The sequence below is a fragment of the Talpa occidentalis genome, unplaced genomic scaffold, assembly GCF_014898055.3.
Source record: "Talpa occidentalis isolate TD23 unplaced genomic scaffold, MPIMG_talOcc4v2.1 talOcc4.16, whole genome shotgun sequence".
Taxonomy (NCBI): domain Eukaryota; kingdom Metazoa; phylum Chordata; class Mammalia; order Eulipotyphla; family Talpidae; genus Talpa; species Talpa occidentalis.
The window spans coordinates 8,951,271-8,965,861 of NW_023601653.1; the positions used below are offsets into that span (position 1 = coordinate 8,951,271).

A 14,591-nucleotide genomic window follows, 5' to 3' on the forward strand; every position below is an offset into this window, starting at 1 on the left:
ATTGCTTAGAAACCCAAGAAAGATGCATCCCTAGGGCAGAACATATTGGTAATCAACTGAGACAAGAAAGTCAAGGAGAATCTGCTGGCAGCCCTGTCTCTCTTCCTTATCCCACCCATTATATCCCTGAGAAAATATCAGGCTAAACTGAAACATCTCCAAAGTAAAATTACAAATAAGGAGACAGGATCCAATGTGAAAGGAAACAAAATTAAAGATAAAACAATTGAAGAGGGGGAAATCAGCATTAACAAGATGTAAAATTTACTTAATGAGAGCAGATACAAAGTAAGGATAGGAAAGGAAAAAAAAACAGACTATGAACTAAAATGGGAGGCAATACTTGTGAAATAAAAAAAAAATACTCAAATATACATAGTAGGCATTCTTACAGAACAGAACAAAGGGACACAAACATAATCAATGATATTATAGAAGAAAACTTTTTCTGAACTAAACAAATCTAAAAAGTAAAAAAATAGCTTTCCTGTATCTTGGAGCTTTGATGGAGCATATTCAGATAGTAAAATCAGGAAATATTCCAAAGGAAAATTCATGCTGGACTGTGATCTTTCTCTATTGCCAAAAGACATGGGTAGCAAAGAGTACAGATGCCTCAGGGTAATAGGTACATTCTCAAATCTGATACTAAATTAGATTTCTTTCAAGTATGAAAGTAGATGAAAGACATTCACCAGTAACCAGACTCAGAGAAAACAGCATATAGCACTCATAAGTTCATTGGGGGGAGAGGGGGAGAAATCTGGATAATGAAATCTAGTCCCCCAAGGATATATCAAAATTACCAGTTTAGGAATGGATAAGTTATGAAATACATGAGTTGGTGGTAAACATTATATTCATTTAAATATAGAACTAAGGCTAAACAGCTGTGGGGTTTATAGTTACAGAACAGAATGTAAATATTCTAAACCACAGCAGTATAAAAAGAAATAGCTTACCCAACAATAACAGCAGTGGAAGCATGTGCGTATATGACCCCAATTTCTATATCAGTCATGGTAGAGAGCCCCGTGGTAAACTGGATATGGAATAAAACTGATTAAGAAATAGTTAAGTATACTGTTTAAAGTTAAAATAATGCCCAGTTTAATGGCTAAAAAACAGACTATATACCTTCCAAACCTGTAGAACAAGGGGGCAGAATAAAGCTCACAAATAAAAGAAAGTGAGAGGAAGGAAGGAAGGGAAAGAATAGACGATAGTTATGGTCTTAAATAAAAAAGAAGTTTTCTTTAAGAAAGTATAAGACTTTAGGTCAAACATATTGATAGAACATTAATGCAAACAAAATGCTTTTCTACAAAAAAATAAAGATGTCCAATAAGTGAAAAATGCAAGATGCAGAACGTCATTTTATATGATCAATTTATAATGAACTCATCCATACCCACAACCTCATCTTATACATAGAACTTTCTGGAAACCCTCCACAAAAAATTGCTAATAGTGATTAGCTTTGGGGATGGGTGCTGGAAGAATTGGAGGGCAGAGGGGATTTTACTCTTCACTTTATACAAAAGACATGTGTTACACCTGCATTTTAAAATGTAACTTACCTATTCAGTAAGTATAATACAATATGAAAAATACCTAGTGGCAGAACACACAAAGGACTTTGGGAGGTGACAGGAGGGAAGAACTAATTATGCCTGGGGGAGTTAGCAAGTAGGTGACACAATAGCTGGGTCTTAAAGAATAACTGTCATTTTTTGAGGAACACATCAGGCAGACAAAGCAGAGGCGACAGAAGCAGAAAAAAAGTACAGGTCTTTCACAAATGATGAGTATTGCGGGGTGGTGGGAACACACAGTGTGTGTTGGAGGCTCGGGTCTGTCGTCCCAGAGTCTGAATCAGACAAATTGACAAACCCTGCAGAAAAGGATGCAAAAGAAAGATGAGCATGTTTCTGGAGAGAGGACAGAAGGTTGGCCTACTCTGAGCTGCAGCAGGAGGGTGGGACACAGAGGTGGATTCTGCTTCCCTCCACTCCCCCAACCTCCGGCTGTCCTCAGGCAGGGGATGTTTGCAGCAGTTTCTGAATGGAAGGACTGATAAGCTTGCAGTTTTTGTCAAGATTCATGTGGTTGCATGTCTGCTTTATTCTTTCCTCTCTCTCTCTCTCTCTCTCTCTCTCTCTCAACAGCTTCTGATTATTTTTATCTTTCTTCTTTTCTGTGCCAATGGCCCAAAAATGGCCACATCAGCCCTAAGGGGTCATCACACTCCTGCTGCAGGGCTACCAATCATCCCACTGCCTTTGCTGCTTTGGTTTCAAATTCTCAAGAGAGACCATCTGATTGGTTGCTATGAGTCCAGGATCCTGCAGATTGGCCATCTGCAGGGCACTAAGTGTAGGAATAGAATACGCCTCAGGAGTCTGCTCTCTGCACCGAGTTGAGGGACAGTTTCTGGAGAAGGTATTGGGGGCCTCAAGATGTCTTCTAGACTCTTATTGGTAAGCATGTTCCCTTCCTATTTGTCCCTGTCTCTCTGACCCAGGCCCCCCTTATACTTACCCCCTCCTTACCCCTCTCAGACCCAAACCTGGCTCACTGCATTCTGGGTAAGGGTAAGCCAAGTGTTCTTCCCCATAACTACGCTCCTCTTTTGCCTCAAGTCTAAAGTGCTCCTGCTGGTCCTCAACTCTCATCACTGGACTCACTGAGATGCCCTGAGCTCATGGCGAGGCAGATGGAGAAATGTCCACACTTCCCCTAGTCTCTGTGTCTTCTGTTAAGCACACACCTCCCTACACCTTGCCATACACCTGAGCACCTGCCTTCTTGGGAAAGTCTCCCAGAAAAGAAAAGACTTGAAAGGTGTCCCTGGCCACTTCCTCCGGGATCCACCGTCAAAGGGAAACTCCTTTTCACAGCTAAGAGGCTTCAGAGGGTCACTAGCTGCCCCTAGTTCAGCCTTCGCAGGTAGATTGCTCTTGCGACTTGGAAAAGCACAGCACTGCCTGAGGGAGAGTTTTTGATTCAAAATCAAAAGTTAATGTTCCCGAGTCCAAGGTCAGGGTGAAGGGGCTGGTACCCACACAGAGGCCCCACTGGCCAGTCTCTGTAAGACTGCAGGAGGTGGCGGGCAAGTCCTGAAGGAAAGACAAGAGGGAGCAGCCATGGGTTGAGAAACCAGGTTTACAGGAGTTTATTCCACCAACGCATCACACCCAGGCTCTCTCTTCATTGCCATTTTGGCTTGCCCTGAGGTCAGAGGCCATATCCTCCCTGCCCCATGCCTCCTCCACCTCCCCACTAGCATGGCCTCCCATTTCTGGGGTGTTGAATCTGTAGACCTCCTTCTCCCTTTGGGGGGAAGCGGACACATGAGCCCTCGCCATCCCACACAAGCCAGGGAATGAAGATAAGGTGGCCTCTGTTCCGAAATCAGAGCTGTCCCTGGTGCCATTCCCTGAACATCTTTAATTTCACACTCCCTGCCTTCCAGGGTGACTTGATGGCTGCCTTCTGCTTCTACCGCTCCCACCTGCTGGAAGGGTGCAGGGCAGGTGGAGAAAAAGAACTCTGCACACAGCACATCTCCCGCCTGGCATGCTGGGGCAGTGTAGAAATTGGATCTGGCTGGAAATTGGATCTTGTATGCAGAGATGTGGGGAGAAACTCCTCCCTGTGTGATGACCAGAATCCAAGGAACAGCTGAAGTGGGTCCATCTTAGGCTCAGGAAGCAGGGAGCCAAGGCAGCAAGAAGAGGGGCAGAAAGGAGGCTGGTGTAGGGAAAGGAATATGGGCTTTGGGGCCAGCCGCCCAGCTCTCTCATCAGCCTGCTTGGTGACCTTGGGCAAATGACGGTGACTGAGCTTTCATTTTCTCACCTGTAAAAAAAAAAGGACTAAGAATAGCTGGTACTCAGTAGAAGGTAGCCACTGTCATTTTTATTATTTAGGAAACAAAGAACAGGTATAAATTCCAGTTCCTACTTATGCCTTGCCGGGATGTCCCCAGAGCAGGCTCAGGACAAGGTGGCTGCCAGGTCTCCTCTGGACGAAGACCCCAGAGCAAAGTCACTGAGCAGAATGAATGGCAGCCTGTTAGCTCCAGTCCCTGGGCAGCCCCATGAAGTGGGGATCATTGTTCCTATTTTACAGAGGCAGCAACAGAGACCAGAGCCCATCAGTCACTCAGCCAGCCAGCCGGTAGGGGACAGGGCTGGCATCCAAACCAGGTCTGTCTGCCTCTCGTACCCAGAGGCTGTGCACTTTCTACCCTTGCTGGCACCTGTATTAACACCCACTCGGGGTGCCTTCCCTCTCCTTAGCCTGGATTTTTCAGCTGCCCAATCTTAGCGGAGAACCTGCAATCTTCACCCCTTCTCTAGGCTCTCCTGCCCCTACCCTGCCCATCCCTGGCCCTACCAAAACTACATGAAGAAAGAAAAAAAATTTCCTTCATGGTTAGTGTTGGTTGGGTTTTCCACCGCTAGCCCTAAAGAAGATATCATTTCCATTTTATGGTTAAGGAGATCGAGGCCTTGGGACCTAGTTCAGTTGCCCCAGACTCCAGTGTTAATACATGGAAGAATAAGACCTGGCTCTCGATCCCAACCACTATCCCAGGCTGCCTTCCACAGAACAGCAGCCCAGATACTTTACCTGAATCCAGCCAGCACGGAGGCAAAGGGGGCTTCCATCCAGTGAGTAAAGAACCGAGCTGAACATGACTTAGCTGGCCCCCAAATGGGGAGCTTGGGAGGAAAGCAGCGGTGGGGCTGGGGCTGGGCTGAGGGCAGGTATTAAAAGTCTTTCTGAAAAACTGAGAACAGAGACGTGGAGAAGAAATGCAGGCTACCACCCTAGCTCGGGATTTAGGAGTTGTTTTCCAAATTCCGATCAGAAATCCCATAATTAAAAGCCATCGAAAGCAGGTCATTACATCCCAAGCAGCAGACAGTGGGGTTCCAGAGTTTTCAGGCTGCCCAGAGCCAGTTAACAAAGGGAAAATACGTGTCTTTCCCCAGATGCTCGCCGAATAGCGTTCTCGCAGAGCTAGGCTTCCTGCCACTGAAAAATATATGTGTGCACAGCTCTGAATCAGGAAACGGTACACGTCAAACCTCCAGCCAGCCTTCAGAGCCAGGGGCACAGGCGGAGACCAGGCTCATGACTCCCTGGGGGGTTTATTTCCCATGTGCCACAGACTTAATGAGTCACTGTTACCCCAGGGAGCCTCAGTTTTCTCATCTGTAAAATGGCCAACATGAAAGTGGCAGTGATGGCTCCACGGAGGCCTGATGGTACAAATCAGGGCAAGCAGGGACTCAGCGTGGCCAACAGCCACTCAAATGCTTTAACATTAACTCTGACAGTCAACAGGGGCAGAAATAGTGGAACAGGACAGTCTTGATCCCAGGGGATGGCCTGAGGTCTCATGAAGGCCATGGCCAGGAAACAACTAAAAGCAGTACATTATTGAACTACGATTGCATTGAGTGCTATGGAGGCAAATCGCCAGCTGACCTGACCCAGGAAGGATTCCCCAAAAGGGTGGCATCTGGACTGAGATGACAAGAGAAAAATCTCCATAGCTAACACTGTGCAGTAGTTCAAATAGTTAGCACTATTCTAAGACCTTGAGGATCAGTTGAAATGAACACTAAGATGTGTAGACACAGAATTCCAGACAAAAGATGGGATCAAAAATGGAGGTGGGGCCATTCAGGGTCTTCCAGTAAATTCTGGAAGCCAGACCTGCAGCCTCCGGAAGCTAAATATTTTAAACAGAGGGATGATGTGGTCAGAGAGTAGGTAGAAGATATTGCAATGGGTCACACAAGTGATAACTAGATCTTGAACTTAGGTGGAAGAAATGAAAAGGAAAAGAAACAGGATGAATGCAAGATTTATTTAGGAGGTAGACTTAATGATCTTTATGCTTGATCAGTGCCAAAGTGAACACCCAGCATTCTGGCCTGGGGACCCGGCGGGACAGTGGTGCCAGTTCTCTGAGATGGACATGGCTGGAGGAGGGCGGACGAGAAGGTGGGCAATATCCCCAGTTCACTAATGGCATAACCAAAAAATCTGTTCTGGTCTGAAAATCAAAACCCCTTTGCTCTAGTTCTGGCTTGGTTAATATTTGTGTGACCCTGAACAAGGCATTTCACAACATCAGAATCAAATGTAGCAATTGGACTAGATGGCCTGCAAATGTCCTTCCAGCTTTAAAGTCTCATGGGTGACTTGGGCTCAATTCAGGCCCCAGGGGTATTTATTTGGCCTACAGTTTCATCATGGTAAATTCCTGTCACAATCTAGATTTCTGATTTTTCTTAGAAAAAAATGATCCATGTTGTTGAGTCTGACTCAGATCCCCACTTAGCACCAGTCAGCTGAGTTGGGAAGCAGAGGGGCAGGGGTGGAGCTCACCTGTCACCCCTGGTGCTCACCTGTCCCTTCTTATATGGCCCTGTTCTCCCTTTTTCCAAGAAATGACAGGAGATTGATTCAAATCATTAACTATCTCTCAAGCTTATCAACCAATAATTATTTGCCAAATTATCTACTTATACCAAAAAAATGTAACTAACCATATAAAAGCCTCTTGTAATTCCACTAGCCAAGGAAAATCAATTTGGGTGTGCTTCTTATTAACCCTGTTTGGTATAATCATACTATAGATAATGTTTTTTTTTTTAACAAAGCTTTTTATTCACTAATATCATAACAGGATCACTTCCCCATATAGTGAATGATCCTTTGAAAACAAGATTTTGAATATTTAATATGCTGGGCAATTTATGTAACTATTCCACCATCATTTCTTAAATTTCAACTCAGATTGTTTTTACTAACAACATCTTTGAAAGGGGACAGTGGAGCCAAGGGAAAGGCATGGTATTATTTTTCATTGGGGTGGCATGTATGATTTAGAGTTAGGGTTATTCCTCTTGCTTTGAAGGCTTTAGAAAAGTATTGTAAGATTGCCCTCCCGTATATTCCCATTTCCCTTGCTCATCACATCTTGCCAATACTGAGTGCTATCATGTTAGAAATACTCTTTTTTTCAAGGAGCATTCCAGGTAAAAACTTCAGAAACCTGACACACAACAAAACCCTGTTGTCCAAAGAAGCAATGCCTTGTTTTTACAGAACATTTGAGGACAGGAATCAGCAATTTTTGTCTGTAAAAGATTTCAGAAATCCCTCTGTGATGTTAATTTTCTGCTTGCAGGCCATAAAGTCTCTGTAACAACTACTCAACTCTGCTGTCATGAGAAAGCAGCTGTAGACAGTATATAAACAAAGGGACATGGCTGGGTTTCAGTAAAACTCTATTTACAAAACCAGCTAGTGAGCCAGATTTAGTCCGGGGGTCATAGCTGCCAACCTCTACTTTATCTCATTTCATCTTCTTAAGATCTTTCTAGATAGGACAGGAATGTGTGCACCTGCTCCACAGACAAAGAAACTGAGGCCCAGAGAAATCAAGAAATTTGTCCTTGGTTTCCAGTAAGTGGAAAGTTGGAAATTTCCATCCAGATTTTCTGATTCCTAATTTAGAACTTTCTCTACTTCGTAATGAACCCTTTTCCGTGAATGTATAGTGATGTAAATTAAGTAAGTAGCTAAAAGTGCCCCCCAAAATGACAAAGGCATTTTGCCAAGTAGATGGTCTGCTTGAAGCCTCAGAGTTTGGGGAAAGGATCATAATTCAGTGCCTTAGACAAAGGAAGTGCAATTTAAAATGTCTCTCTGAAGAGTTTGTCTTAATGGCGATGTTTGCTGATGATGTGGTTGCTCTTTCTGAAAGGGCTTGGTGAAGGTGGAATTAATAAAACTTGTTCCATTGAAAATAGCAAAAACCCATCTCTGAGTAGTTAAAAGAAAAGGGAAATCCATCAGTTCTTCTATCTTGAAGACCCAGGGGTAATGGCTTCAGGTACAGCTGGATCCAGGGTCTGAAAGGGTATTTCAGGTGCTGTCTCCGTCTCCTCTCTCTGTTCTGCTAATCCCCATATCCATTTTATCTATTTATTTATGCATGCATGCATGCAAGAGCTGGGGTGTAGGCCAGAGGTGCAGAGAGGTGAGAGGATTCACAAGAGAGAGAGTGGGGAGCATAACAGGCAGATCTACTGAAATACACTGCTGAGGAGAACAGCGAGCGAGACAGGAGAGGTCTGCTGTGCCATGTGGATAGCTCCCTGGTCGGGGATCGAACTTATGCTGCAGTGACTGCTGGTAGCTTCATAGTGCTGAGACTTAACGCCTTGTACCACCAGGGAGGCACCGTAGCAGTTTTTATGTGGTGAACAAGAAGGTTTTTGCCAAGTCCAATTGTATTCAAAATAAAGGGAGATGCACCCTCTTGACACCACATATCAAAAGAATATATATATCAGAACAAGAGTTCTGATCATCTCTTCTTGGCTCATGGATCCACCACTGGATCATTCATTATATCCAGGGGCATGCAGAAATCTGTTGTCAGGGAATCTACCATCATGACTGATACTGCATTAGGACCACATTGCTTTCCTTAGAGATGTATAAAAGCTACCAAAAGACCTTAATGCAGCAATAGAAAAACTTGAAGAAATCTGCAACCCTCCATCATGAGGACCCCAATAACAAAAGAGCCTTAGAATTCCCCCAAGTGCAAGGCTATCTCGCCTTGCTCATGGACTTCTAGCCATGAGGGAAAAAAGTCAAGGGGACATTATTATGGGTTGAATTCCCCCCCCCCAAAAAAAAAATATTAGTTGAAGTGCTATCCCTAGTGTCTAGAACGTGACTTTCCTTGGGAACAGTGTTGTTGCAGATGTAATGAGTTAAGTGAATATGAAGTCACACTGGAGCAGGGTGGACCCCTCATCCAATGTGCCTGGTATCATTATAAGATGACGGCCATGTGAAAACAGAGACAGGAAGAACGTCATGTGATGATGAAGGCAGAGATCAGAAGGGTGCAGCTGCCAGCCAAGGAACACCCATGACTGCTGGCAAACCACCAGAAGCTACAAGAGGCAGAGAAGGATTCCCCTCCGGGTGTCAGGGGAATGGGACCCTGCCAACACTTGATTTCAGTGGCCTCCAAAACTGTGAGGCAATAAACTTCTGCCATGTTAAGCCACCCCATTTGTTACAGCAGCCCCAGGAAATGAATGCAGGCATGCTGGGCAGAAGAAGTGTGCATGCAAGGATAAAAGGGTGGTACTAGAAGGCTCAAGAAAAGAGGGTTCCACTAGAGAGGGGCTTGGTTGCTTGATCACCTATCCTTGAAATGTGGACAGCAACAAAGATGGAGGAGAGGTGCAGCAACGCTGCTACACTAGTCCCCAGCCCCAACCCCTCTCATAACCACAGGCAAAATAGCAGCACAGTGCAGAGGCTCCATGGGCCCAGCCCAGCCAATTCACTTTTCATGCCCACTTGGTATGAATCGCCATTTTGGGATTTTATTGGCTCACTTCTTGCTCTCCTGTAGCCCCCCAAACCCCACCCTCTCCCATCTACTTGTCCAGTCTTGTGTATATGATTTCACAGTCTTTGGGGGAAAAACCCACATAGAGACATTTTCAAGGACTTGGCTCTTCCAGGAGGAATAATAACAAATGCCTGGCCTCAGCCCCCCCCCCCTCAGGACAACGGAATGTGTCACTGACAGCCTCATCAAGGCAGCTCCCCAGGGCATGGTTACTGAATGACAACACAGGGATCACAGGAAGCTCCATCTGGGCATCCCCAGAGCTTTCTTCAAGCACCATTAGAAGGGCATGTGACTACCGGCTGCCCAGGCATCTACCCAATGGGTGGAGAAATAGTAGCATCCAGAACAAACACTGAATGGTCAAGTGTGAGATAAAAACAGGCTCTTCTTTCTGCTTAAAACATCTTTGTTCACATTAAGGTGTGTCAAATTCCTTAAATAAATTAACTCTAAATGTTGTGGCTAATAAAGATCAAATGTATCTGAAAAGACATTGAATGTGAAAGCCTGGCCCCTCGAGGTACTCAACTCTTGCTGTTTCCCTTCTTGCCTGGCTTCCAGCACCTTTCACCCCTGAGAAGCATGAGTCACCCTTATCTCATGACTAGGTTATGACAATATCCCCTATGTAGCTCTCCTTGCTTTTTCCCTTGCCTCCACCCTGCAGTTTGTTTATTCTCCACCAGCAACCAGAGGCTTCTTTTGAAACGTAAATCAGATCATATCACTCCTCTGGTCAAGATGGTCAAAAGATGTCCCATTTTACTCCTAGCAAAGGTCGACATCCCAGGAGACACTCCACCAAACTTTCTCACTGTCAACACTATTGCTTTTTGGAGCTGGACAGTTATTTCCTACATGAGGCTGTCCTATGCATGTGGGATGTTTAGCAGCATCCTAGGCCTTTATTCACTAGATGACAATAATATTCCTGCCTCCCCAAAGTTGTGAAACCAAAACTATCTCCTAACATGGTCAAAAATATTTCCTGGGATCAAAATTGAGAACCATACTCTAGACTATCGGTAACTTGTGACCTCTGTAATGTTATCTTCTATACCCTTTCCTCCTCCAGCTCATCAAGATACATTAGTCTTCTTTAGTCTTCTGCCATTTCTTGACCCACCAGCTGAGCTCCCATCTCAGCACCTTTGCATTGCTCTCTTCTCGGAAGTTTACCCTTTCCCCAGACTGAGCTTCGCAGAATATTTCCCCAACTCCACATGACTAACTCTTGCTTGCCTCTTTCCTATCTTTGCTCAAGCATCACTGCATCAATGTGACTCTTTGATCACGTACTTGGAACTTCATTTATCTCCCATACCTCAGGGCTATCTATCCCCACCCCTTCTATGACCCCTATTGTCATTCAGTAACATACCCTTGGAGGCTGCTGGTACTTCTTACCCAGTACTTCTTAACTTATTTTTTTATTATTTTGTTTATCTCCCTCCAGTAGAATTTAACCTCCATGAAGGAAGGGCATGGGTTTACGATGTCTCCTAACATATCCTGCATGTTTAGAATAGTTCCTGGTGCAAAGAGGTGTTTGATTAGTATTTGTTGACTAATGTGATGTGCAATGGTGGATTGAGTCAGCAGCAGTGATAGCTTAATAAGGTGGGAAAATCAAAGTCTTTCCATTTAGGCAGCTCTGGAGTCTAGTCTTGAACTGGTCACATACTAGCTGGGTAGCCATGGTCAAACACCTCTCTTCGTTCAACTTTTGGTTTTCTCATATGGTAAATTGGATAATATGTATGTATGTTCCATGGTTCTTGGGACATTTAAGGGTTGTATAGGTGAAAGCCTTTAGGGCATATTCAGGCACATAGTAGGTGCTCAATAAATGCTAAGATTATTATGACAAAAATGATAAGTGAAACACAAAAGACTTCATTGTGCTAAGTGCTAAAGGATAACAATAATAAGCGAACACATGTTAAGGAGGGAAGGAACCACATTTTACTGAGTTCTACGACTTTCTTCTGGAAATAGAGTTATATTGCCTAGTCTGTGTTTCTGGCACTGGGATATGTGATGCTAGTGATAGCCTACGTAAATGGGAAGAATCTCAAGAAAGAAGAAAAAGTTATTTTGGAAATTTTATTGTTGACTTTTGATGCTGATTTTGAAATATTCCATGAGTATAAGAGACAGGATAATGAATAGACCTGAATTTGTAGCCTGGCCATTGAAAAAGTACAACTCTGAATAAATAGGAAAATATGAACCCAAAAGGATGAAACCCATTTGGCAAGTTGAGCAGAGAGGAGTGCCTTCTGGAACAGGGAGTCAACCTAGACCTAAAAAGGCTTTGTTGGTCAAAGCAGGTAAACCAGTTGGCCAGCCTTTGCAAGCAATGCTGTGAAAGCACCATCAACCAAATTCTACCCCTTTCAATAAAGTATCTCGAGTTGAAAAACATGGTGAACAATAGCTTGGGGGAATACAGAGAAAAGTAGAGCCTGATCTCTGCCCTCAGGAAGTTCATGGTCTGGTGGGGGAGATTAAACAGGAAGAGACAAATTCTACTATAAGGTAAAATTAACAATTTTTCAAGAATGCAGGGAGAGACAAAATGCTGTGGGAGCACAGAGAAAGGAGGGGTAGAGAATTATACAAGACTGCCTGAGGGAGGTTGCACCTGAGCTGGAACCACAGAAAAGCAGGAAAAAATACCTGAGGACTGAGCTTGGATTTGTCAGAGAAACCATGGGGACCTGTGGTTGAGAAGTCATCCTGTCACCTCTCTGGGAAAAGAAGGACCCTTTAGACATCAGAATCAAGGACTCTGTGTTCACTAATACAATTGCAAATTTTTTACTGAACCCTATTATGTGTAAGCATTGAGGTATAAAGGGTATAGTGTTGAATAAGGCAGACTAGGTTCCTGCCCTCGTGGAGCTTATATTCTAGTGGAGAGACAGAAATGAAAGATGTATATAAATAAACAAGATAATTTTGGAGAGTGACAAACACCAAGAGAACTAACATAGAGGCTTAGTTCTCTCCTGATCTCACCAAGTAAGTAGCACACTCTGTTTCTATAGGACAGAGTAAGGAGTAGTGCAAGAGGCTCAGAATATTCTGGAAATTTTCCTCCTTGTGACAACAGAAGAATAAGGAAGAAACACTCCTCAGCTCTCACAAAAGATTAGGTGGGATTCCCCAGGGAGACTGTGGAGGCTCAGAATCACATCTATAACAGCAACATTGAGATTTCAGGTCAGATCAAGGAAAAGAAGCCAGCAAAGATCAAGGAAGAGAGACCTGCAATGAAGAAGATCAGAAGCCTATTTTCTTCCACAAAGTTAAGAGTGAGAAGCATTTTTGAGAAGGAGGCATGACCCCCAAGTCAAACACCTTTGAGGAAAAAAAGAAGAAATAACATTTTGGTAAAAATGATGATCTTAGCAAGGGTGTTTTCAGTGGAACAGCAGGGACAGAAATGTAGTTGGAGCTCATCGTCTTGTCTGGACTCATCATGAAAGCACCTTGCCTGGGTGTGGTTAGGATGTCAGGGATCTGACACCCCACACTTTATAAGATTGGGAATAGACAGGAAAGGTCTTTAGAGGGAAAGGGACTTCTGAGAGTCCACAGTGAGTCTGTGCCATAGATGCCTGACCAAGGCATAGAAACAACCCAGGGCTTATTTCTCCTACTTCACCACTCTAGATCCATATTCAGTTCCAAAACTCGCCGAATGGCAATGACTATTGCAACATGAAATCCCTGTTGGAACCCAGCCTGGCGTGTTCCCAGCTCAGGTCAGCGCCAGAAGATGCCTAGCCAATTGCCAAATCAAACCTTCACTCCAACCACGCCTGCTTTTCAACTCCTGGGAACATGTTGCCCTCCCCTCAGGGCTGTCTTGCCTGGTGACACGCCAAAAGAAGAGCTCTTGGTAGTTCCCCAACCAGTGGTCTAGCTCTCCTTGCCTTCCACCACACTGTGCCTTCTACAGGGAATCCTTGTCTCTGAATTCACATCAACATATATGGATAAGTGTGTGAACACATACAAGACACTTTTCTACAACGCCCCACTCAACAAATCTAGTGTTGCTTTGATCAGCCTCTAATTTGTTCCTTTTAATGGTTTCAAAATACTCCTTGGTGTGATTAGACCATGGTTTATTCAGCCATTCCCCTACCAAGCCACCCTCCAAATGTTCTATGAACAGTGGTTCAGTAAACCTCATAGAACCTATGTTTTAGGTACCAGATCTAGAAGATTCTTCTGGCACACTGTTACTCATTGTTCAGCAATCAGTTCAAGGATTCTATTTCTGAAAAACAGCATCCCTGATGAGCCAGGAAGAATGACTCCCTCCCTCCTTTCTGTTTTCCTCATAGTCCTATCTTCTTACAGCTCTGCCATAGCATTTTCAGAGGTGTAGAAACTGCTAGTAAAAGTCTACTAGATAAGATCCTTGGAGGCTGGGAGGGTGCTACTCATCTCTAAATCCCCTCAGTTTAGCAGAGTGCTAAACTGGGATTTGAGACCAGACCAGCTGATTCGAATTGTCATGGTTCTGTCATTTACTAATTGTATCATTTGGCCTGTGTGCTTAGTTTTCTCATCTATATAAAAAGGAAGAATAATCACTAGTGATGTATGGTTGTGGGAGGGATGAAATGAGATCATGTAGCACTCGGCCTAGCACGTGGGTGGTGTTTGAAATGGACACTATTATGATTGGTGTGTGCTTGAGACTTTGAGTTGGCACTGTGCCTTTTCCATGCACCTCTGGGCTCCCCAGATAGGGAAACACCCAAGAACAAGCTGGCATTTCCCTGACATATGCCCAGAAAAAACTTGTGGGTGCCAAGCTGTCTGGGACCTGTTGCTTCTACCCAGCTCCTTCTAAATAACAAGACCTTCTCTGGTGATGACTGGCTTCCATTCCCCGTGACACACCTTGGCGGCAAGCACTGCAGACATCACCCAAAAGTTCTCTCCGGGCTGATACTCTGTGCTGTGAAGGGGGCAGGCTTGGTGGGGGTGAGCGATACTGCTTCTGACATGGGTGCAGCTGGGGCATGGGTAGGGAAGGGTCCCAGGGGAAGTCTTGGGCTGGTGTCACCTGAACTATACTGGTCAGGTTTTT

At 44.4% G+C, this 14,591-nt stretch overlaps 1 protein-coding gene across 1 annotated transcript in view; it reads left to right on the forward strand.

Moving 5' to 3' along the window:
• Positions 1-14,591, forward strand: part of SYN3 (synapsin III) — a 404,870-nt gene that overhangs the window by 280,928 nt on the left and 109,351 nt on the right. The window lies entirely within an intron of this gene.